Below are 26374 nucleotides of genomic sequence, written 5' to 3' on the forward strand. Positions count from 1 at the left end.
ATTCCTATTTATAGAAAAGACCATTCCAGACTAAGTGGCTTTCAGCTCCAGAAGAACAGAAAAATGTAAACACAAAGTGAACCAGTGATTATGGACTGAGATAGATGAACTAACTGTTGAACCTAGACATCCATGTTTGAACAAAAATGGAATCTGGAAGAGAGAAAGGGCAAACATGATTAGGAAGAGTATTTTAAAAATGAGTCAAAGAAGGAGTACAAGCCAGAATCTTCTAGAAGTGGCCAGTCAGCCAGGAAATACCTAGTATGATGCCTGATCCCAAGGCCTTTTGATGTCATCTTGTTTGAGTGTGTATTTGTTGGCAAAGAAACAATAGGTCTCCTGGAGAAAGGCACAGAGCCCACCTTTTGGTGAGCAAGTTTAGGCTTTAGTAGTTTTGTATCACTGGCAGCAAGTGAGTGAATTTAATTTTACAAGTTAGTGAGATTAATAGAGAGAGGATAAAAAAGTTGAAGGGAAAGGGAAGGTTAGTTAGGCAAGGTGGATGGCACAGTGGCTGTGGGGGTCAAGTTTTGGGCAGTAGCAGGAACTTTGTCTTTGTGCACCAGATTATTGAATTTTGTTTTTTCTTGATTGGGACATGAGGATGTCGGCATGGCCAGCAATTGGGTTGGGGAAAGGCTGTGCTTGACTTTAACTTTGGCTAGCTGAGTTTAAACAGTGGTGGCTTTTAAAAATTTTTGTCACAAGGGGAATTAAATGAAAATATAACATGTTGGCTAGACTAATAGAAATTATGTGTAAAAAATGAAGAAGCTGATTTTGGTTGGCATGAACTCCAGGAAAGTATCCTGGATCCAGAGGTCAGTTATTATTTTGGGAAGGAAGTTTATGTTGGGGCAAAGAATGTTTGTAGGAGGAAAAGGATAAAGTGAGGAAATTAAGGGATTGAGATGAAGGGACTAAGCAGTGAATGGCCTGATATTTTGGGGTTTTAAATTAGTAAATAATAAGGGCATGGTGGAAAGCACAGTAGGTAATGGGTTGCAGTAGGACCTCTTGGCTTGGGTGAAGGAGGAAAGGAATAGTATATGTGAAGTCTGGGGAAGGAGAGTCAACCTGTGCTCATAGGAGGGCTTCAACTGCTTGAAGTGACTGAGAGTAATTTTTTAGGGGAAGGCATTGGAGGAATGGGGCCTAGAAGAAGAGGGATACTATATACTAGTTCATTTATGGATGAGGGTCAGTGATGATATTTCTTGCCAGGGATGGTGGAGTTTAATGGCTGAGATCTTGGAATAAAGTAAGGAGTTAGGTGACTGGGGTCCTTTGAAGTTTAGATGAAGATAGGAGGAATCCAGGATAAGAGTTTGGGTTAGGGCTGGAAGTTATGTCTGTTATGAAATGTTTTGGGGGGAAATGATTGGGTCTTGTTTATGTTTGTGTCAAAAGTCAGAGCACCTTGCACTGGGAGTTGTGTTTATTGGAAAAGTGATTGAGATCATGATGAGAGGTTTGAAGCAGTTGTGAATGATGTCTTGACCCAGAGAGAATAGGAAATTGCAGGTTTGGTGGAAGCATTATAAAGGAGTCTGGCTATAAGGCTCAAGTTGAGAAACCATAGGCAGAGAAAGACAGCTAGGCTGAGAAGTGAGAGGTGTATGTGTGACACCCTTGAGAAATAGGAGTGTCAATTAATATCAAATTAACATCTTGAAGCACTTTATTGTTCAGAAGTGGAGTTGGGTCAAGATTTCAGCGGAAAGCCTAACCAAATAAGTGGGGGATGTCTGTAAATTGTGGAGGTAGTACTGTGTAGGTGAGTTGAGTGGCATGGTCTGAGGCAGGGTCAGTATAACTAAATGTGTAAAGTTCTCAGAAACTGGAGTGGAGGTGAGGGATTGGAGTAAGGTGTAAGGAGAAGGGTACAATGTGTAGAGGCTTGAGGCTCTTTTTGCCCAGAACTCAAAAAGGGGGTCTTATCCCAGGATGGGAATAAGACACTAGGGAATCACCAAGAGTGCAAAATTTAAGTGTATTGCCATATAGGGAAGAAAAAGCTAGTCATCAATTTTTATTACTGATACTGCAGATTTAATTGTAGATCTCAAGAATGTTGACAAAGAATAAATGGTCCCCACATGAGAATAATTGAGATAGATTTATCTTTGATGAGAAAAAATATCCTAAGCTCTTGTGTGGTAATGACCTCAAGATGTGAGTGCTGTAAGCCCTCTCAGTCTTTATCTAGAAAAGCATGTCCCATTAGATCATCATGGCAAGGTATGGGAGTGGCTAGTCCCAACCCCATGCTGGAGCAGTGACAGTCCATCTCTTAGTGACACTTTAAGCCACATATGGCACAAAGATTTATGGTGGGCTGTTAATTTGGGCGTTATTTTGTCTGATGCCTCATTTTGCCACATTGAAATCAAGCTTTAGGGGGATTAGCATTTTGCTTGGGTAGTTGGACTGGGTGGATTGTTGTGAGAAGCTAGAGGGAAGATTTTTTGGAGTTTTTTTTTTTTTTTTTTGAGACCTGTCTGTCAAGTTTTCAGTTATAGCCAATGAAAGTAGTGGTCCTAGAGGTATGAGGATCATCCTTGAATATTTTGAGCATTCTTCTGATGTCAGAGGCTGTCTGGGAAATGAAATAATTATTGAGAAAAAGTTGCTATTTGGCTGAGGAGAGATCTAAGTGAGTGTGAACTTTTAGTGTCTCTGTGAGTCAGGCTATATACTACACCAAATTTTCTTGGGCATCTTGATAGATTTTTGGAGTTTTTTTTAAAGTTGATATGCTTAATGGAGGCCCTGTCTAGACCAATGAGAATGTATTGAATAAAATCTTGGCATTTTTGTCAATCTCTGCAAGTGGGCTTGTGGCTCAATATAATGGATGTGTCTCAGCTATGTCAGAGAAAGTTGTTTCCTGAGTGAGTGAGTAGACAACCCCACCTGAAATTCTAGGAAGTTATGTGAATCCATGAGGGTCAGAAGAGCTGACAGGAGCTTCCATGGGTGCTAAGGAGACTACTCTAAGGGGGCTACTCTTACAAGTTCTGTGTGTGTCAAAATGAGGCATGTGAGAAGCATTAAAGGCAATGGTTACCTCTCATATTACAGGTTTTTAGAAAAGAGTTCCTAAAGATAAATAATAGGGAATGTTGCATCAAAAGTAGAAAACAGTGGGAATGGCACACTGAGATGGCCTCTTGGCTACAGGCAGATTAGTATAAACCCTCAACTAGGTTCCAGACCAGAAATGAATTCCTATGGACTGCGTTAGGCTGTATGAGCACCCAGATCATCAGTTTTGCCATGAGAGGAGGCTAAAGAATCAGTTATGCAGAAGAATGTCTTTCCCTCCCCAGTCAGATGGTCCATGGAAGACACCATATGCTCAATGGTCACCATCCAGAACCTCTACACTGTTGTGTCCTCAGGGCTGAGAGAAGCACCAGAAGTTCAGTAGGGTCCTCTACTTTGCTAAGGGGAGGAAGAAAGCAGGGAAGAAAGGAGGAAGACAATCATCTCCTTCTCATCCCTATATGGACCACCAAGTGTAAGAACTAGAAAAGAGAGTGAGAAAAACTTTCAGCAAGCACATGCTTTATTTAAAATAAAGACCTGAGAAGTACCAATGACTCTGAGATGCCAGAACAACAGCTCTGATACAAAGTGAGGTGTCTATAAGGGGTAGCAGAGAATGATTCTGCTACAAACTATTCTGAGATCATGCCATCTGTCTTAGTCCATTGTCACTGGTCCCTGTGTTTAAGATTTTCTACTCTTCTGGAGCTGTGTGTCTGTTAGTCTGTAATGGTCTATTCTAGAAACAGGAACTGGACCAATGAATTAGGGATATTGGTATTACTAAAAGTTTAAGAGAACGTAGGGGAAGGGTCACAACTCATTGGAAGATCTCATCCAAATTTTTCCTTACATTTTATCTCTGTGGCCCCATCCTCTCTTTTCATTATTATGAAAGACTCTTACCTACCTCTATAAAGTTAGATACTTGTTTGAGGCAAACAGGCTTTTGTAATGTCTCAGAAATATATGGCCTTCTTGGATTTGGTTTGCAGAAAGCACACAAAAATAAGCTTATAAACCTAATAAGCTTGAAGCCATTTTGGCATAGTCAAGCAGGAGGTAAGTCCTTGATCTTGAGAGGTATGCAACCTGGCAGGCACTTGGGAAAATGGACTTAATTCTTCTGGCTAGCTGAAGCCATAGTCAGGACTTCAGAGACATTCCAAGAGCATCTGGGGACACTTTTTGAACACTTTTTGAACCCAGGAATCTCCTTTCAGCTACTTTTGTTGTAAAACAGGAAAGGTTATTTAAGGAACTGATAGGCTCCACTTTATTTTGCACTAATAGGTCATTCATCAGTGCCGTTTGAGTGAGGTATGTGCCTTTACCATTTGTGACCATTTGTATTGTACTGCAGGTCATTTTGGAGTACTAATTGGTGTTAGCAGAGATTCAGAGGTAAAAAAAATTTCCAGGCAATTGTTTTGTTGGTTTGGAGTACTCATTTGCTTTTGTTTGCCTTAGTTTTCTTTCTTGATTTGATCTTATTCCTCTTTTTGCCACCATTATCCTTGGATTACAGCAAGTTTCGTTACCATCTAGAATTATGTAAGCATTTGGAGCTTCATAACTTTTTGAGGATTTTTGTAAGTGAATAAAAATTTTAAATTCTTGGCCCATCAATTGACAAAGAAGTAGGTATTAAGATTTCTTTTTCATACCGGGGATTGAACTTGGGACCTTGAACTTGCAAGGCAGATGGTGGCACCACTGAGCTAAAACCCCAGCCCAGTAGTAAAAAATTTTAGAGGCCAAATTTAATATTGAGTATTGCAGGGTACTATAAAAATATGCTGATAGTACTTTTAAAAAGCTGAAAATGATAACTATAAGTCTCCATTTTATACATATTTATATTCATGTATTGCATGTAATATCTACATGTCTATTTGTGTGTGTGTATTGTAAGATGGTACCAGATTAAGCTAAAATAAGAGCAGTTGATAATTAAGAAATTACAAACCCAACTGTCTTTATCATCACATGACTTAAGAAAATGTTTTGAAAGATATAGCAAAGGTGTCCTGAAAATATTGACATGTATTTTTCTGTGATAACTAATAAGAAATATATTTCAGATTTTGATTTTCTGAAAAAATTTTAGTTTCACAAAAGTTATTAAAAATTAAAGAGCATAAAGGGAATGCAATTAAAAAATTTGAGTTTGTTAGAGTCTTAATGAATTTAAGGAATCAGTGTGTTGAACATTGAGCTAATGTGTGACACATATTAATGCTGTTTGAACATTCATTTATTTAAAAGTTTAATTTGTTTAGCTTTTCATAAACTGATATGGCAATAGTCATAAATTTGCTTTTAGTATTAGTTGAAGGGGTCATAAAAATAGTATTTTACTAGCCATTGTTTAAAAGAATTATGGTTTACAGCAAAAATAACTATTCCACTTGAGAGATTCTGTACTAGGTCTATAAGAAAAAAAACACACAGTTTTATATTATGCATGAACTTGTGTCTCAGTTAACATTTCTCAGCTGTGCTGTGCTGCTTCCTAATTTTGTGAAATAGCTGGGCCCATGTTGAAATCAGTAACAACTGCCATAATTCTTGAATAACAAATCAGGGGGCAACTATTGGGGTACCAGTATTTCCCCAGTAGGTTGTGGATCTTTTTAGATGTTCTTTTTGTAAAACAAAATTTAGCAAATCAGTACAGTTCCCATTGTCATAACTGTAATATGTTTACTGTCATGGAAGCATGATCTGTGTCTCAGTTGTAGCTACACTGACCAATTTTGGACACCAATGCCCTTTCGAATCCTTTTTAGATCTTCTGAGCTTTGCCATTTTAAATCCTCATGGCTACTATTAAATTTTTTTGTTGCAGTACCCCAGTTGATCTGAGGTAGAATAGGGGTCTGAGGCAAAACAGTTCAAACAAGTGGCTATAATCTCTCAAAATCATAAGAACTAGGGCAAATGTGCAGAATCACAGGACCTGGGATGACTCTTCAGTACCCAAGCACTGTAGTAGGACCTGACATAAAGTGAAATTTGTTATGGAAAATCTAGAGCATGTCCTATCATGTTCCATGTTCAAAGTAACTTAGATGTACTCTAAGGCTTCTATGGCTGAATTGTAAGGAACTAATCCTTACTAAGTGTGGTCCTGGGGCCAAAAGTCATGGATAATATCAGGACATGCCTTGTCAGATCCCCATTAATGGAGTGGGGACTGGCTCAGGGATAGGCCTGTTAGGTTTCCTACTACTCCTGCCTATTCAAACAATCCATTTGTGGCTATGCTTCATACATTTCACCTGAATTGCTGTTTGAACGCTTTCTCACAGATCTATCGAGTTAAGTATTCAGGAGTGAAAAAAAAAAAAAAAAAACTGGATAGATTCTTTGAGGATCCTGAAAAGTTTTCTGATGGTTTTCATACAGTAGCAATGGCTTTTGATATGATGTGATATGAGGCCAGGGATTCAGCTCAGTGTTTCCACTGCCTGCCTCACAAGTGCAAGGTCCTGACTTCAATCTCCAGTTCCCACCCCCACAAAAAAGATCTGATGTGACGAGATGTCCAGTTCATCCTGGATTCTTGTTAAACAGCAATGGAAAGAGGATCATAAGGGCTTCAAAGGAGGCTAATGAAGACTTTACCACTTCATTCTCTGATAATCAGCCAATTATTGCACTATTGTAGTCCCGAGAGGGGTCCAACTGGGATGATAACATTTGAGATGGAGAAGACAAACAAAAGTTATACATTAAATCCATTTTAGTGGGTATTTCAAAAGGAATGCCTAAACTTTTTAAATAAGCTCACATCTGTTAGTCAAGGCTTTGAAAAAAAATCCAGTTACTTTTCAGCTCTGGATTAAAGAGTCACTCAATAATATACACTAATTTAGTATCTGGGTCTAGACAAAGGTTATCCTAAAGCATTATTTTATTGGTCAGTCAGCTAAAGATTTTAGTAAAAAGCTCCAAAGCTCCAACCTGGTGCACAAAACTGAAATAAGTCAATTGGTCATTGTAGCTGGTTATGTCTTTAATAACCTTGATGAAGTAGAGGAAAGAAGACAGTTGAGTAGGGAAAAGGGACAGCTTAAAATTGTGTTATGTTATAAATTTTAGAGAAAAATCTCACAGTGCTAGGGGAAACCAAGCTAATCTATGTCTTCACCATTGATGCATAGACCTATACTTTTATCCATGGACATAATCTCCTCCACTACCTGTGCATAAGATCCTTCAAAGTCACAGTCAGTGACACATTCTGGCCAGTTTCCTCCAGTCTGAGTTCAAGGTCTTATATATGACATCTTCTCAGGTTTTGTCAATGAGGTTGATGCAGTTGAGTACATTCACATGTTTCTTACAGAACTTTTTGAGAGTAAAAGATTTCTCTTCAATGAGATTAAAATACTTGTTGAAAGAGAACCCTTGTGTACACTTCTAGAAATGGCAGATCACTTGCTGGAGAAGAAGTGTCATGTGTTGTAGAGTGGGGAACTTGACCTTTATGGAGTAATAGTTAACATCCATATCATCCACCAAGGCAGAACGATGCGTTGGGTCATTGTAAATCATAAGAAAGCTACTTACAGGCAGGTGGTTTTCAGAAAGATATTTCTCAATCATGTTTGAACACCTAGTGCTCTCTATTCCATGAACAATTGCCTCGAGACCCATGTTTTTGCATTGGCCCTCCACACAAGAGGCAGTCTCGTCTAGTTAACATTTTGTTTCTTGAATTCATAAGAGGCCTGAGAATGGTACACCAATAATAGTTTAATCTTCATATTGACACTTGCATTTGCCCACAATAAAAAGGTCAAACATTCTTTCATGGGCTTGTGCCCTGGCAGTACATTTTCCTCCTGAATGACAGAGGTTCTGTTTGCATCTTCTTCCAAAAGAGCACAGTTTCATCACAGTTGAACACTTTTTGAGAGATGTATCATTTTGCCTTCATGAATTCTGTGAATTGTTTCTTATAGTCTTCTGCATCAGCCTTGTTAGAGCTGGAAGCCTCAGACATGTTTTCACATTGTGGATTCCTCTTCTCTTGCAAAGTTTATCAAACCACTCTCTAGTGGCTTCAAGTTCATCACTTACTGCACTGGTAGAGGCCTTTCCAACAGGCCACACAGGGATATAGAAGTAATATCATTCCACCCTCAGGGACTATGAAAATTTTTCACCTCTATGTGAGCCTTGGTGATCTGGTCCTAATCAAGACCTATAAGTAAGGTGGATCCCAGGACCAACTCATCCTAATGGAAAGGTCCTTATACAACCCTATTAATTGCTCTTTCTGCCATTAAGATACAGTGAACAGATAGCTGGATTCACCTCTCCAAGGTAACACCGAAACCCCTTGAGATATCAGAAAATGAAGAGGGAAAATCAACCTCACACACGTGTGAATTAGTAGACTACCTCAAACTTAGTTTTGGAAAAGAAAACACCAACTACCCCATTGAACCAGGTAAGTACAATTTTTGTTCTTTATATGTAAATTGTGTGGCCAATCTTGCTACTCTCTTTTTTACTACACTTGAGATCCCTGTCCCAAGTTATAACATTACTTCTTTTTTTCTGTTTCTTTTGGTATTCCCTTGAAGAATCAAAAATGACTTTAATAGAGAAAAAACAGTGATAACTTACCTAAGAACTTAAAACTAATCACATCTTTCTCTTACCATCAACAGCTACCAAACAATTTGAAAGATGGCCTAGCCAACTTGCCCAGAGCATTGCCATCCTTCAAGATCAAATAGACTTACTAGTGGTAATGGCCAACAAACACTATAGGGGACTACATCTCCTAATTACTGAATCAGAGAGGTTATATTTGTCTCTAAAAGAATAATATAGATACTATGTCAGTTAGTCTGAAATAGTTATAGATACAGCACAAATACTAATTGATGATGTATCTAAGATCTGTGAATTACTGAGTCTTGGTCAAATATCTGGAATCATGGATTTTCATTACTGACCTTGATATTCCCTTTATTAATGCTTTTCATAACCTTACTATTTAGTTTATATACACTTAATCTCTTAGTCAAATTTGTTGCTTTTTGTTTGACAGTCATTTAACAATTGATGATGGTCCTAATCCAAGATCAGCACCTGCTTCCACATCTATAGCAAATCAGGACATCCTCAGAGGAAACACTCAGCTTCATTGAATTAATAGATAAGTTAGAGCAAAGGTTTCTTGGACTGCACATAGGCAAGTGTATGGCTCCTATTTAGCCAGAAGTAGACATAGGAGACAGAACTTCATCCTTCAACAGCCCTTAAAGACTGTAGGACCAGGGCTTCCAGGGAAGAATATTAGTTAGAAACAATGACTCTGAGAGAGTTACTCTCTTCCACCCATTTAATTTCAAACATCATCCTACAGTATTCCTCTTTCTTCATCCTAAGAGAGGTAGAAAATAAAATAACAAGAATCCACAAGATTTCTGATGCTCTAGCAAGAGCACACGTGTGTTGTATTTTCTAGCCCAACCTTCAGTAACTTTCACCCTCATTAAGCATTCATAAATATGTACTACATGTCATGCATGTAATTAATGCCAGAGTGAATTCTGGGACCAGAATATTGTTGAAAAACCTTGGATAAAATTGCACCTTGTCAGTCATTCCTGTCATAGTCATTCAGAGGTAGGCAACTGGGCTGAGGTGAATATCTTTTAAAATCAAATAGCTTGTTTTATCAGGGTCTGCTGCTTTTGCTGCTTCTGTGTGCTATGACCCGTATGTGGTGCTTTTGCTTGTTTGTCACACCAGCATTATTCTCTGTCTGTGCCATATATTTTGTACCCACGGAAATGCCCTGAGCACTATTTCCCATGATCATCAATAAATGTAGCAGCTTGTCACTTGCTACTAGGTTTACCCTTTTCTTTTTTTTGCTAATCATAAACAAGAGTCTGGACTATACATTTTCCTTCCATAGTAACAGAACCAGTGAAAAATTTCTATTTTCAATTCTTCAAAATCAAGTGCTTCATCAATAGGATAGCTTAAATCTGGTACGAAGCTGAATGAATGTTTAATAGAATAACCTTCCCAATCCTTTATTTACATAAGGGAATAACCAATCTAGCAATTTCAGTTACAAAAGACTCCATTCTATTATCTTCATGGATGCTTTGAGTCTGTTAACTGGCCCACTATGCTCTGTAGAACATATGTCTTTTCCACCTCAGTAAATGTACATCCCCACTACCCTTTCCATGTGTGTTCTCCAATACTTCAGAACATCAACACCCAGAATACATTTCCATTGAAGCCATCAATTGGTAACAGATTCACATGACTTTTTTATTATCCAGAATATTTTGGTTTTTTTTACATGAATATTTGTTTAGAAAATAATTCATTGGGGTCAGTGTAAATATTCAAATTCAAAAGTCCCCCCTGAAGAACTTTCAAAGATTTTAAAATAATGTTCTTTAGTAGCACATGCACATGCAACTTTTAGGTATTGGCTACAATGACTGAGCGTTATTTTTCCTCAATAATGAAGTGTTTGGGAACAACCTAGAGCTTGTCAGATGTTTTACATTTTATGGGCCATTTAGAAATAATTGTTAAAATCTAAGTAGATGGATATGTAAGTAAAACATTTGAGTTATGTGTAATTTTATTAAAATGCTAAAGATATTTGCTAAGTATTAATTCATTTATTCTTTGCTTCTTAAAATTTATAGATGGTATTTTTACTATATTAAATCTATATCATAGATTGTTGATATATGTATATGTATAATACTGTTATAAGATCAAAATATGTCTATTCTTTAATAAATTTGTATAACTCTTCTAGAGGAGCAGTAAGTATTTAAAAATGGAGAGTTTTCAAACTATAGGTCAAAATGAGTTTAAAAATAAGCTTTAGGGTCAGGGATTTAGCACAGTGGTTCCACTGCCTGCCTTGCAAGTGAAAAAATCCTGAGTTTGATCCTCAGAACCAAAAAAAAAAAAGCTTTAAATAAGTCTTAGTGATTGAGAGTAGTATCTGTTTATTATATTGAGATACCCTAATATTAATAACTCCCACAAGTACAGCTCTTAATGTTCTTGTAACAGTTGGCTTAAAAAAGCTTTACTTTTCAAAAGCTATACCTTACTGGGTTTGTTAGTGTTACTTTTTTTTTTTTTTTTTTTTTTTTTTTTTTAATTGAACTCGGGTCCTTGTGCTTGCAAGGCAGGCCACCGAACCACAGAGCTAAATCCCCAGTCTAGTGTTACTTTTTAATGAGGCCTAATGCTAATAGTTTTAAGAGTTGCTAAAAGGCTTGCATGCTTCTGTGTAAACAATAAATTGCTATTATTTTACTGTCTACTATGTCCTTAAATACTTAATATAACTTTAAAATAATGTCTATGCTTTTACAAAAAAAAAATCTTTGAATGATTGAGTAACAAATCTTTTGGGTCCCCAGCCTGCATCCAGCAGACTGGTGAGGACCAGTTAGCCACCCTGTGAGCCCACCTTCACTCCAGCCTGCTTCCAGTTGACTGATGAGGAATAGTTAACCATGCAGTGGACTCAACATCACCCCAGCCTGCATCCAGCAAGCTGGTGAGGACCCGTTAGCCACCCTGTGAGCCCACCCTCACCCCAGCCTGCTTCCAGTTGATTGGTGAGGAATAGTTAACTATGCAGTGGACTCAACATCACCCCAGCCTGCATACAGTGGACCATTGAGGAATGGTTAGCCACACAGTGAGCCAGCCCTTGTCCCAGCCTGAGTCCAGCAGACCAGTGAGGACTGGGGTAGCCATGCAGAAATTCCACCCTCACTCCAGGCTAAATCCAGTGGACTGGATAGCTAGGCAGTGAGCCCACCATCACTGCAGCCTGCCTCTAGTGGACCAGAGAAGACCAGGGCAGCTGCACAGAGATCCAGTCAATGCTCCAGCCTGCATCAGTGGACCAGTGGGGACCAGTTAGCCATGCAGTGAGTGCATTCTTCCCCCAGCCTGTATCCAGCAGATTGGTGAGTCCTGGGGCAGCCACATGGAGATACTGCCCTCACTCCAGCCTGAATCCAGTGAACTGGAGAGGACTGATTAGCCACGCAGTTGAGCCTGCCCTCACCCCAGCCTGCATCCAACAGAACAATGAGGACCAGTTGCCACACATTGAGCCTACACTTGCACCAGCCTTCATCCAGTGGATGGATGATGACTGGGGGAGCTGCATGGAGATCCAGCCCTCTTTCCAGCCTGCATCCACTGGACCAGTGAGCAACTGGGCAGACACGTGGAGATCCAGCCCTTCCTCTGACCTGCATCCAATGGACCAGTGGGGACAGGCTAGCCACACAGTGAGTGCACCCTTGCCCTGGCTTGCATTCAGACTAGTGAGGACTGGAGCAGCCCAGCCCTCACCATGGTCTGTATCCAGTAGACCAGTGAGGACTGATTAGCCAGGCAGTGAGCCCAGACTCACCCTAGCCAGCATCCAGCAGAACAGTGAGGACTGGTTTGCTGCATGGGCACCTCTGCAACATGCCCCGACATGCTTTCAGGCCTCCTGATTATAGCAGTTCATTGATCCACTCTGCAGAGGCACAAGTGGTCATAGAGATCATTTTACTGAGCTCCAGAAGATAGAATGGAAGTGATCAACTGCAATAAAGGCATATCAGACCTCCACAGCTGACAAGTTGGAGGGATCACTACCTTCCATTAGAACTTTGAATATCTTCAGAGAAAGAAAAGAGGGAACCTGTACTAGAAAAGTGCAGAGTTCAACCCTGCAGGAGGTCAGGGAGCTCAATTAGGGCCTTGCAGCCTGAATTCAGCCTGAATCTCAGGGGTCTGACATCAGCTAGCTGATACTAAATTACATAGTTCTGTACATTGCTGTGCACATGATCTATTGTGACAGCAGAAATATACCCTAAAAGAGGCTCTTCAAATTCTTTCTCTTCTTTCTTTTCCTCATTCCATGCTGCAAATTCTTTCTTTTTTCTGTCTTTTTTCCACTCAGTCTCTTGCTACCCCATATTACTGTTCATTTACCTTTCTGTTCCTGTTCCTGCCCTAATTTGGATTTCTTCTTTTTTTTTATTTTTCATCTTTCTTTCCTTTTCTTCTTTCTTTTTTCCTTCACTAGAGAATTACTAGTTTCAAAGGAAAATGAGTCCCTATTACTGTTAAGCTGTTCTATTCTTGTCCTTCTTCTTGCACTCTATCTTTACCTTTGTCCTCAAAAGTTTCCTAAAGTTTGTGTGGTCATCCTGTGTCCTCTGGCTTCACTTGAAACCTTCTCCTATTCTTTTACCCATCTATTTCTCTCTTCCTAACTCCACCTAACTCCCCATCCTAAAGGATAAGGTTGCTATATTGAAGAGTATATTCACTATAAACATATTTTGTGCTGTTCCTCAATTTTGATATAATTCATATGATTTAAAGGTGATAGTTTAATAAGTACCACAGTTGCTCAATTTTTAAAGCTTTGCTTGATGCTATTGTGATGCTGATTGCATCAATTTGGCTAAAGGTTTGTGATTGATTTAATAAGTTTTCCTTTCTGGTATTATGAAAATGAGAGTGTCTATGAGTCATTAGAGACTCAAAAGCTAAAGAGCAACTATATCAGGAAGATCAAAGTAATAATCCAGGAATTGAACCAAGGACAGCACAAAAACAAAAATAAAAATGATAAAACACTTAAGCAAGACACAAAGACAGAATTCCAGTTCAACAACAACAAACTCTAGGGGAAATGAGGGGGAAATGTCTGAGAATCAACCACTAGGACACCCTGAATTCATATCATACGAAGTAACAAAACAATGTCATCAGGCTCTGGAAAAATTCAAAACAGAAATAATTTCCTATATAACTACAGAAATGGGGAGCACAAAGAAAGACATGATTAGAGACTCTAGAAAAGCAACTGAAAAAAAATAGGAGAGCTCAGGACCATGATAGAAGCCAGGCAGGCCCACTATACTAATGAAATGGATACCATGAATATCCAACATAGGAAAGAAATGGAATCCATGAAACATATAAATACAGATATCCAGGAGATTAAAAACTCTATTGAAAGCTTTCACAGCAGGATAAATGGATGTGAAGATAGGATTTCAGATACAGAAGGTAGGATTGGAGTCAGTGACCATGAAAAGAGAGTTCTCTTAAAAACAGTAAGGGATTATGAAAGATTGAGCCAACTCTTAAATGATGCAAAAAAGAATAACATAAGACTGATGGGAATCCATGAAGTAGAAGGAGAAAATACAAATGACTTAAATATTTGTTCACAGAATTAATGACAGAAAACTTCCAAAACAGATTGCAAGAATTTCACATACAGATAAGTGAGTTATATAGGACTCCATCTAGCCCTGATTAAAAAAAAAATATTCTCCTAGTCGTATAATAGTCAAGGTCACAGAAACCCAACAGAAGAACAAAATACTACAAGCAGTAAGAGGAAAGAAACAAATCACATGCAAAGGAAAGCCCATGAGAATCACAGCAGACTTTTCAACACAAATCCTCAGGTCAAGGAGAGCCTGGAGTGAGGTATTTCAAGTACTGAAAGAAAACATACTCCAACCTAGACTGATGTATCCTGCAAAACTCTCTTTCAAAATGGATGAGGAAATAAGATACTTCCATGACAAAGAACACCTGAGAAATTACATAAATACCAAACCAGCACTACAAGCAATTCTAAACAATATCCTAGAAAAAAACAATGAAGGCCACTGCACCATGAGTCCCAACAGAGCAAATCAATTGGCAAGAGCAGAATCTAAAGGGAAGGGGGAGAGATTAAAAAGAGCAAACAATAGGACAATAGCATGTAAATGATAAGTCAGTGCATATCAGTTATAACCATCAGTGTCAATGGCCACAATTCATGAATCAAGGGAAATAGACTGGCAGAATGGAGTAGGAAGCATAATCCAATGATATGTTGGATACAAGAAACATACCTAGTGAAAAAAGAAGCACATAGATGGAAAATGAAAGGATGGAAAACAATTCTCCATGCAACAGGAGCCCAGAAAATAGTAGGGGTACCTATCTTATTCATAGATGAAGTAAATTTCAAGCCAAAACTTTTTAAGAGAGTCAAAGAAGGCCAGTACATCTTTGTAAAGGAAAGAATTCACAAGGAAGATATGACAATCATAAATACATGTACAATAAATATTAATGCCCCAAACTATATAAAACAAAAATTAAGGAACATGAAAAAAACAAATAAACACTAATACAATTGTAGTGGGGGACCTAAATACCCGACTATCAAAAATAAAGGGATAATCTAGACAAAAAATGAAAAACAAAATGCAAGAACTGTACCAACCTTTTGAACATATAAACTTAATAGGCATCCATAGAATGTTCCACCCCCACAAAATGAGAATTACATTCTTTTCAGCTGCACATGGGTTAGTCTCCAGCACTCTGAAAAAAGGGATCAGAATCAATAGAGGGAAAATGGCCATACTCCCAAAACTGCTATATAGATTCAATGCAATCCCAAATGAAATTCCAATAGCATACTTTACAAAACTTGAGAAAACAATTCAAAACTTCATTTGGAACAAGAAGGGACTTAGAATGGCAAAAGCAATTCTACACAGCAAAGACCAGGTAAGGGGAGTATCACAATGTGCAACTTGAAATTATATAACAAAGCTACTGTGATGAAAAATAGCACAGTGACCAAGCAGAAGGTGGAGGTCTGGGACAGCCACTCCCAGATCCATTCTCCTTCCGGCCCGCCTGGCCCAATCAGGGAGGACTAGCTTGCCCCATGGGCACCCCTGCAAAACCCACATCCTTGACCACCCCGCCCCCACACTCTCAGGCCTCCTGATTGTGCCAGTTCTTGGATCCACTTTGCAGAGGCACAGGTGGTCATAAAGGGCATTTTTCTGAGCTCCAGAATTTGAACATCATTTAAGAAAGGACGGAGAGAACCTATAGTAGAACTTTGCAGAGTTCAAACCTGCAGGAGTTCAGAGAACTCTATTTAGGCCTTCTGCCCAAAATCAGTCTGAATCTCAGGGGTCTGCCATTGGCTAACTGAGATCAAAGGACAGCTCTGCACATGGCTGCACATGTTGTATATTACGACAGCAGAGATATAGTCTGAAAAAAGCCCTTCAAATTCTTTTCTTCTTTCTTTTCCTCATTCCACTCTGCAAATTCTTTCTTTTTTCTGTCCTCTTATTCCAACTCAGTCTCTTGCACCACCATATTATTCCTCATCTCCCTTTCTGTTCCTATTCCTGCCTTAACTCAGATTTCTTCTTTTATCATTTTTTTCTTTATGTTCTTTGCTTCTTTCATTTTACTTCACTCAAGGCACAATAGGTCCAAAGTGAGACCCTATTACTGTTGCTACATTCTTGTCTTTATTCTTGCACTCTGTCTTTCCCTTTTGACTTCAACAGTTTCCTAAAGATGGTATGGTCATTCTATGTCCTCTGGCTGCACTTGAAATCTTCTGCAACTCTTTTACTTATCTACTCCTCTCATCCTAACTCTGTCTAATACCCCATCCCAAATGGGAAAGAAGCTATATTGAAGAGTTTATTCACTGAAAAAACACTTTGGGCTGCTTCTCGATTTTAATTTAATTCTCAAGATTTAAAGGGGATACAATAATGACTACCACAATTGCCCAGTTTGTAAGTTGTGCTTGATCCTATTCTTTTGCTGATTATATCATTTGGGCTAAAGGGTTGTGATTGATGTAATGAGTTGTCTTTTCTGATATTATGAAAATGAGAATGTCTATGAGTCATTAGAGAATAAAAAGCTAAAGTGCAACTATATCAGGAAGATTTAAGTAAAAACCCAGGAATTAAACCAAGTACAATGACCTCAATTCACCAATCAAGAAAAATAGAATGGCAGAATGGATTAAGAATCAAAATCCAACAATATGTTTTATACGACAAACACACCTAGTGCAAAAAGAAGCCCATAGACCAGAAGTGAAAGGATGGAAAACAATTCTCCATGCATCAGGAGCCCGGAAAGAAGCAGGGGTACCAATTTTATTCACAGACAAAGTAAATTTCAAACCAAACCTGATTAAGAGAGACAAAGAAGGCCAGTATATCCTTGTAAATGGGACAATTCAAGAAGAGATGACAAGTATAAATATATATGCACAAAATATTAATGCCACCAACTACATAGCACAAATATTAAGTAACATAAAAAACCAAATAAGCACCAATACAATTGTAGTGGGGGATGTAAATACACCACTTTCACAAAGAGACAGATCATCTAGGCAAAAATTCAAAACCAAAATACTAGAAATGAACAAAGCTTTTGAACGTATGGACTTAATAGACATCTATAGAGTGTTCCACCCCAAAATTCCTGAATATACATTCTTTTAAGCTGCACATGGGTCATTCTCCAAGATACACAACATACTAGATCATACAACAAGTTTGAATAAATGCAAAGAATTGAAGTTATTCCCTGTATATTATCAGATCATAGTGCAAGCAAGCTGGAGATAAAAAGCATAAGAAACTGCAGGAACTTCAGAAACACATGGAAAGTGAACAACACTCTCCTGAACAATCAATGGGTCACAGAAGAAATTAGAAAGTTTTTACAAATAAATGATAATACCAATACAACATACTGGAATCTATGGGACACAATGAAAGCAGTTCTACATGGAAAATTCATAGCACTGAATGCCCACACTAGGAAAACAGAGCGAGCTCAAATAATCAACCCAATGATGAATCTTAGACTACTAGAAAAACAAGAGCAAGAAAAATCCGAAGCTCCAACAAGAGAGGAAATTATAAAGATTAGAGCAGAAATCAATGCAATGGAAACTAAGAAAATGATGCAACAAAATAAATGAATCAAAGAGTTCATTTTATGAAAGAATAAATATAATTGATAAACGCTTTGCTAACCTTATCAAAAAAAGGAAAGAAAAGTTTCAGATCTATGCAGTTAGGAATGAAAAAGGTGAAGTCACAAGAGATCCAACAGAAATCCATAGGATCGTCAATACCTACTTTGAGAATCTGTACTCTAATAAACTGGAAAACAGAGAAGAAATGGACAGATTTCTAGATACTTATGAATTACCAAATTTTAATGAAGAAGATAAAAATATTTAAACACCCCAGTAAAAATCAACAAAATTGAAAATGTAATTAAAAGTTGACCAATAAACAAAAAGCCCAAGTGCTGATGGATTCACTGTTGAATTTTACAAGACATTTAGAGAAGAACTACTGCCATTAGTCTTTAAACTTTTCAATGAAATTGAAAGAGAAGAAATAATTCAAAATTCATTTCTGGAATCAAATCTTACTTTTATTCCCAAACCAGGGAAAGACCCAACTAAAAAAGAGAACTACAGGCCAATCTCCTTAATGAATATAGATGCAAAAATCCTTAATAAGATATTGGCAAATAGAATACAGAGAGTCATGAAGAAAATTGTACACACTGGCCAAGGCAGATTTATTCCAGGGATGGAAAGATGGTTTAACATACATAAGTCAATACATGCAATACATTATAATAACAGAGTCAAGGACAAAAAACAAATGATCCTCTTGGTAGATGCAGGAAAAGTATTCAACAAAATTCAACACCTATTCATAGTAATAAAAACTCTGCAGAAAATTGGAATAGATGGACTTGACCTCAACTTGATAAAGGCTATCTATGAAAAACCAACAGCTAACTTCATATTAAATGGCCAAAAACTGAAAACTGTCACATTAAAATCAAGAATAAGACAAGGATGCTCACTATCACCACTCCTCTTTGATATAATTCTGGAAACATTAGCCACAGCAATTCGAGAAGAGAAAGAAATTAAAGCAATGAAGATACGAAAGAAAGAATTTAAGCTGTCATTATTTGCTGACCATATGATATTCTACATTGAAGAACCAAAAAAGTCCACCAAAAGACATCTACACTTAATTGACAGATTAGGTAGAGTAGCCAGATACATGATGACACCCAAAAATCAATAGCCTTTTGTACACAAATAACAGACTCACTGAGAGTGAAATTAGGGAAACAATTCCTTTTAGAATAGCATCCAAAAAAATGAAGTATCTAGGAATCAATCTAACAAAAGAAGGAGAAGACCTCTACATTGAAAAGTATAGCACTCTGAAAAAAGAGATTGAAGAGGATATAAGAAAATGGAAAGATATTCCCTGCTGCTGGGTGGGAAGAACCAACATAGTGAAAATGGCCATACTACCAAAACTGCTATACACATTCAATGCAATACCAATTGAAATTCCAACACTATATTTCACAGAACTAGAAAAAAGAAAAAAAATTCATTTGAAACCAGAAAAGACCTAGAATAGCAAAAACCATCCTAGGCAACAGAGACATGGTAGCGGGTATAACAATTCCCAATTTGAATCTATACAATAAATGCACTGTGATAAAAACAGCATGGTGCTGGCAAATAAACAGATCTGAGTATCAGTGGAACATATTGGAAGACACAAAAATAAATCCATATGTACTCAACTATGTCATCTTTGACAAAGGAGCTGGCCATCCTCAGTGGAGGAAAGATAGCCTCTTTAATAAATACTGTTGCAAAAACTGGATCTGAACTTGCAAAAGATTAAAACTGGACCCTTATCTTTCACCATGCACTAAATTAAAATCCAAGTGGATTAAAGATCTAAATATTAAAACAGAAACACTAAACTTGCTGGAAGATAAGTTAGGCAGAACTCTTGAAGACATTGACATAGGAAAAGACTTTATGAACAAAGCCTCAGTAGCATGGGAACTAGCAGAAAGAATCAACAACTGGGATTTCATCTTATTAAAAAGCTTCTGCTCTGCAAAAGAAACCAACAACAGAACTAAGAGACAACCTACAATGTGGGGAAAAAATTTTACCAGCTGGTCCTCAGACAAAGGACTATTGTCTAGAATATATAAAGAATTCAAAGCAATCAGCCCTCCCCAAATATAAAGACCCAATTAAAAAATGGGCATCTGAAATTAAGAGACATTTCTCAGACAAAGAAGTAAAAGCAGCAAGCAAATATATGAAAAAATGTTCCACATCACTGGTCATTCGAGAGATACAGATGAAAACAATAGTGAGATTCCACCTCACTCCACAAAGAATGACTGCTATCAAGAATCACACAATCATAAATGTTGCCAGGGTTGTGGGAAGAAAGAAACCCTTCTCCATTATTGGTTTGATTGTAGACTGGTGCAACCGCTATGGAAATCAATATGCAGATACCTCAAACAACTAGTATTAGAGGTTTTATTTGACCCAGGTATTCCTCTGCTGGGTATCTTTCCAAAAGAAGTAAAACAATTGTATCACAGTGATATATGCGCACCTAAGTTTACAGCAGTAGAGTTTATAATAGCTAAAACTTGGAAACAGCCCATTTGCCCATAAATTGGATACTGGTTAGAGAAGATGTGGTTTTTCTCTAAAATGGAATAGTATTCAGCCATAAAGAATGATAAATTAGATTCATTCATAAGAAAATGGATACATATTGAGGATATACTCCTAAGTGAAATATATAAGTCACATATGTATAAATACTGAGTAGTTTCCCTGGTGTGAAAAACTATAATGATACATTAGAAACTAATTATATAATTGACATTTTGAAAGAGGAAGAAAAGTGCTCACAGTGTAGGGGAAATGGGAAGGGTAGTGTAGAGGAAATAATGGAAAATAAAAAATTATGAGAAAATGAAAAATGGAAATAAAGTGTTTGTAAAAGGGGGGGGTAAAGGGAGGGCAGGGACAAGGGGAGAAATGAGAACCAAGACCTTTCATGTAGAGGTACAAGATCCCAACAATGAATGTAACTGTACTGTCTACCTAAAATGTACAAATAAACTCAATCAGGAAAAAAGAGCATGGTACCAGCAAAGAAACAGATCTGATGACCTGTGCCATGGATTAGAAAGATGCAATACTCAGCCATAAAGAATGAGAAAATAGATCCATTCATAGGAAAATGGATAAATATTGAAGATATACTCCTAAGTGAAATAAATAAGTCACACATGTGTAAATACCGAATAGTTTCCCTGGTGTGAATAATTTGCAACAATACATAAGATTCTAATAAGATTACTGACATTTAGAAATGGGAAGAAAGGAGCTAAAGGTGCAGGGAAAGTGGGATGGGTAGGGGAAGAGTAAAAAAGGATAATAAAAAAATGTGAGATAATGAAAAGATGAAAATAAAGTGTTTGTAGATGGGGAGGGGAGGAGGGGGTGAAAGGAGGGCAGAGGTAAGGGGAAAAAATGAGAATCAAGACTTGTCATGTAGAGGTACAAGATCCCAACAATGAATGTAACTGTACTGTATCCCTAAAATGTACCAATAAACTCAATTAAAGCTGATAAAAAAAGAAAAAGAAAAAAAAAAGAAAGATGCAAAAAGAGCTCAAGACACAGTCAGCCACCTCATGTTTGACAAAGTAGCCAAACACCTTACTGGAAAAAAAGATAGCCTTTTTAATAAATGGTGCTGGAAAAATTGGGTTTCAACTTACCAAAGATTAAAACTTCACCTATATTCATCATCATGAACTGTACTAAATTTGAAATTGATCAAAGATCTAAATATTAAATCAGCAACACTAAACCAGGTGGGAGAGAAATTAAGTAAAACTTTTGAAGGTATTGGTGTAGGAAAATATTTTGGGAACAAAAATGCAATCTCACACATGAACTAGCACAAAGAATCAACAAGTACAATCTCTTCTTGTTAAAAACTTTTGCACAGCAAGATAAACTACTAATAGAGTGAAAAGACAACTCAGAATGTGGGAAAAAAATTTACCATCTGTTCCTCAGTCAAAAGTCTATTATCTAGAATATATAAAAAATTTAAGAAAATCAGTCTTCCCAAATTAAAAGACCCAATCCAAAAATGGGCTTCTGAAATGAACAGACATTTCCACACAAAGAAATATAAATAGCAAATAAACCTTTGAAAAACTGTACAACACCATTGGTCATTGCAGAGATGCAAATGAAAAGAACACAGATTCTATCTCATTGCAGAAAGAATGGCTACTATCAAGAAATTTACCAATAACAAATGCCTGTGACCCAGCTATTCTCCTGCTGGGTATCTTTCCAAAAGAATTAAAAGAACCATACCACAGCAATATATGTGTGTCCATGTTCATAGAGTCACAGTTTGTAACTGCTAAAACTTTATATCATCCCAAGATAGATACAGAAGATGTAGCTTTTTAAAAATAAAAGGGAGTAATACTCAGGCATAAAGAATAATAAACTAGAGACACGTATAGCTAAATGGGTGCACATTGAGGCCATACTTTTAAATGAAATAAGTAGGACATGCATGTGTAAATACTGAATAGTTTCTCTGGTGTGAGAAATGGAAAGTCTAAATATGGATCAACATGTATAATAGACAATAAGAAGTAGGAAGAAAATGGCCAAAGGGGAAGGGGAAGTGCATTGGGTATGAGAAAAGAAAGAAGGAAATTAAATGAATAACTGATAATGTAGAGATGGAAACAAAGTCCTTATAAATAGGGAGGTATGGAGGATTAGAAGGGAGGACCTGAGAATGGGGAAAAATAAGATCCAAAATCTGTCATGTGAAGGTACAAATTCTCAATGATGAATACCATACAAATAAACTTAATGAATAAAAGAAATTTTAATTTTCCTCGTATAATTAGTTTACCTCAATATGCTTCAGTATCTAAATTATTTTGTGAAATTGTCACTTGGTATATTGCTTACATTTTATAACTGAAAACAGCCATATTAGTCTTGATTGTCTTGCTCAAACCTGTATGTTCTTATTTGATATAATAAACCTTAAATTTTCATAAAGTCTTTTCCTATGCCAATGTCTTTGAGAGTTCTACCTAAATTATCTTCCAGCAAGTTTAGTGTTTCTTTTTTAATATTTAGATCTTTAATCCACTTGGATTTTAGTTTAGTGCATGTTGAAAGACAAGGGTCTAATTTTAATCTTTGGCAGGTTGAAAACCAGTTTTTCCAACATAATTTACTGAAGAGTCTCTCTTTCCACCAGTGAACATATTTGGCTCCTTTGTCAAAGATGAAGTAGCTAAGTACATCTGGAGTTGTTTCTGTATCTTCCAATCTATTCCACTGATGCTCAGGTCTTTTTCATTGTCAGTAGCATGCTGGTATTTTCTTTTTAAATCACATTGGCTTTGTAATATAGTTTCAAGTTCAGGCTTGTGATACCTCCTGCCATGTCCCCTTTGCCTATACTTGCTTCTGATATTCTAGGTCTCTTTTGATTCTTTCTTAACAAATGCTCAGTAGCACAGGAACTAGCAAAAGGAATCAACAACTGGGATCACATCTTATTAAAAAGATTCTGCACTGCAAAAGAAATCATAAACAGAGCTAAGAGACAACCTACAATGTGGGAAAACAATAGTAGCAGAGCAGCTGCTCCTCAGACAAAGGACTATTATCTAGAATATATAAAGAACTAAAAAAAAATCAGGCCCCCCAAATATAAAGACCCAATTCAAAAATGGGCATCTGAAATGAACAGACATTTCTCAGACAAAGAAGTAAATGCAGCAAATAAATATATTAAGAAGTTCCATATTATTCAAGAGATGCAGGTGAAAACAACACTGAGATTCCACCTCTCCCCAGAAAGAATGGCTGCTATCAAGAAATCAACCAATAACAAATATTGGCTAGGTTGTGGGGAGAAAGGAACCCTTCTCCATTTTTGGCATGAGTATAGACAGGTGCAACTATAATGGAAATCAATATGGAGATACCTCAAAGAACTAGGACTAGAGGTTCCATTTGATCCAGCCATCCCTCTGTTGGGTATTTTTCCAAATGAATTAAAAGCATCATACCACAGTGATATATGCACACCCATGTTTTTAGAGGTACAGTTTTTAATAGCTAAAACTTGGAAACAGCCCAATTGCCCATCAGTTGGAGACTGGCTAAAGAAATATGGTTTTTCTATGAAATAATACTACTAACACATAAAGAATGAGAAACAAGAGTCATTCATAGGAAAATGGATGCATATGAGGCCATACTCAAGTGAAATAATTAAAACACACATGTTAATATCAAATAGTTTCACTGGTGTGAAAAATTAAAAGTGTAAATAAGATCCAAATTGTATACCTGACAATGTGAAATAGGAAGAAAAGTGCTAAAGGTGTATGTAAGATGTGAAGCATAGGGGAAAGGAAATAAGGGAAAAGAAAAAATATGGGAAAATGAAATTATGGAAACAAAGTTTTTGTAAATGGGTAAGGGTGGAGGGGATGAAGGGTGGCAGGGGTATGGGGAAGAAATGAGAAACTAGATCTGTCATGTAAAGGTACAAGTTGAGTGGTAAATGTAACTGTGCAGTATATTAAAAAGTACCAATAAACTCAATGAGAAAGAACATTAACTTTTACACACTGTATTCAAAAACTTTACAGTTCTGTTTCTGTACCTAAATAATCCTGAGGGTTCGACTAAAAGGATCTATTCTCATGTTTGATGAAAGCATTAGTAAATGTTGTTCTTCTTCCCCAATAGCCATTCAAATTGATTTACAAGAACAGGATTCTCTTCAGTATTTGCTGAAATACCTTTCTGACAGAACTAAGCTTGATTCATGGAAATATTATATTTCTTTAATTAACTTTGCCATTTTTTTACTTTAAATCTACTGTACAGGTTGTATTTGCTTTGCTCTTTTTGGTTTGTTTTATTTTTGCTTGGAAGCTTTGAAACTACTTGTCAAGCTTCTAATATTTTAATATGCTTACTACAAAATAGACAGGATTGAACTTGAAAATAGACTCCAGATAAATTCAGCATAAGGATAACTTTCTGAATTTCTGATATTGTTGAAATTTGGTAAGAAGTGTTTTTGGGACAATGACTTTATTCATCTGTCATATCTCCTCTAACACGGTGAATATTCTAAATGACATCACTGGAGAAACTGAACTCAGCACTGAGGGACAAGGCCTCTAATTATTAGTTGACAATACCTTTAGAGCAAGTAAAAATATATTTAGACAAGGGGAGAAATTGGTGAGCATCAGAGTCCCATTTTGCTAATCCTCGCAAGACATGTAGGGCTACAGAACTTATGAATGTGAGTGCTTATGCATGATTTCTGAGAAGGAAAATCCTCTACTAGCATGTGTAGTGATTAGATACTCTCTGACTTTGGATTTCTTTGTATTTGACTTCACAATTTTAATGGTATTTTGTTTTTCGAATTCAAGCATCTGTCTTTCCTTTGATTGTACTCTAGCTACTTTTGATGGAATATATATGCCAATTCAACATGATAGAGCCAAACAGACAGTTTGGCATCTGAAGGCCCTCAAGATTGAGGACTGAACTAATGATAAATGGGAGTTGTAGTTGGTATTGCAAAATGGACCTTTAATTTGTTTTTTCTTTAGAAACAACTGGCTTCTCTAAACTTTCTCTGGCTTAAAGAATAAATGTCTATCCCTGTCTCCCCTCAGCTCAGATGAATTGACAGCACATACAGATACTGGCTGCAAGAAGCAGAAGCCCAGAAAGAGGCCAATGTCCTTAAAGTGGCTGGAAGTGATGAAACAATTATGCAAAACAGAGTTATCTCCCTGTGCTCCCCCTTGCCTCAGTTCCTTACTGTAAAAGACCCTTATCCACCTGTACATGGTGAGAGAGTGGTTTCAGGCAAATGTGCCTCACCATCTTCTTAGAGATAGCTTTCAAGAAATTATTTTCCTTTTATCTAAATGAAGTACTTCTTTTGATTTGATCATCAGCAAGCAAACAAACCTGAACATAGGAATCTGAGTAGTTTGTAAGAATACTAAATTAAGGATACATGAAATAGGAATATTTCCCTCTGGTAAATTCTAAAAGTCTTGCCTATTGGATTTATTTTGAAGTAAACATATATCCATATCCATCTGCAACAAATTAAATGTGACTCTGATTACTTAGGTGGTGATCAGTATTTTCATACTTTAAATAAATTGCCTGTAGGTTATTTTCCTATAAAATTTCACTAATCCATATATTTGGTAGGCAAAGGACTCAATTTCAGGAATTTGAAGAATGCTGCTCTACTTTGGTACAGTGTTGCCTCTAAAAGCTTTGTTCCCTAAAGTATATCAGACACATAACTTTGTTTGCTCTTCTTATACTTTTAGTGTTGCAATAAAACATCTATGATTTGCCTGTGCATCTTTTTTAGTCCTGGGCATTGAACCCAGGTTCTCTGAATTGAGCTTTCTTTTT

The 26374-nt window shown here is 37.0% G+C and overlaps 1 long non-coding RNA gene and 1 other non-coding gene across 2 annotated transcripts in view; both read right to left on the reverse strand.

The window, feature by feature from the left end:
- Nucleotides 1–26374, reverse strand: part of LOC104854358 — a 61635-nt gene that overhangs the window by 31578 nt on the left and 3683 nt on the right. The window lies entirely within an intron of this gene.
- Nucleotides 5724–5850, reverse strand: LOC117284864. The gene has a single exon (XR_004515934.1). It is a non-coding gene; the product is annotated as a small nucleolar RNA SNORA1 (small nucleolar RNA).

This window comes from Fukomys damarensis, unplaced genomic scaffold (assembly GCF_012274545.1).
Source record: "Fukomys damarensis isolate Sample0158 unplaced genomic scaffold, DMR_v1.0_HiC HiC_scaffold_39, whole genome shotgun sequence".
In the NCBI taxonomy this organism is placed as follows: Eukaryota; Metazoa; Chordata; class Mammalia; order Rodentia; family Bathyergidae; genus Fukomys; species Fukomys damarensis.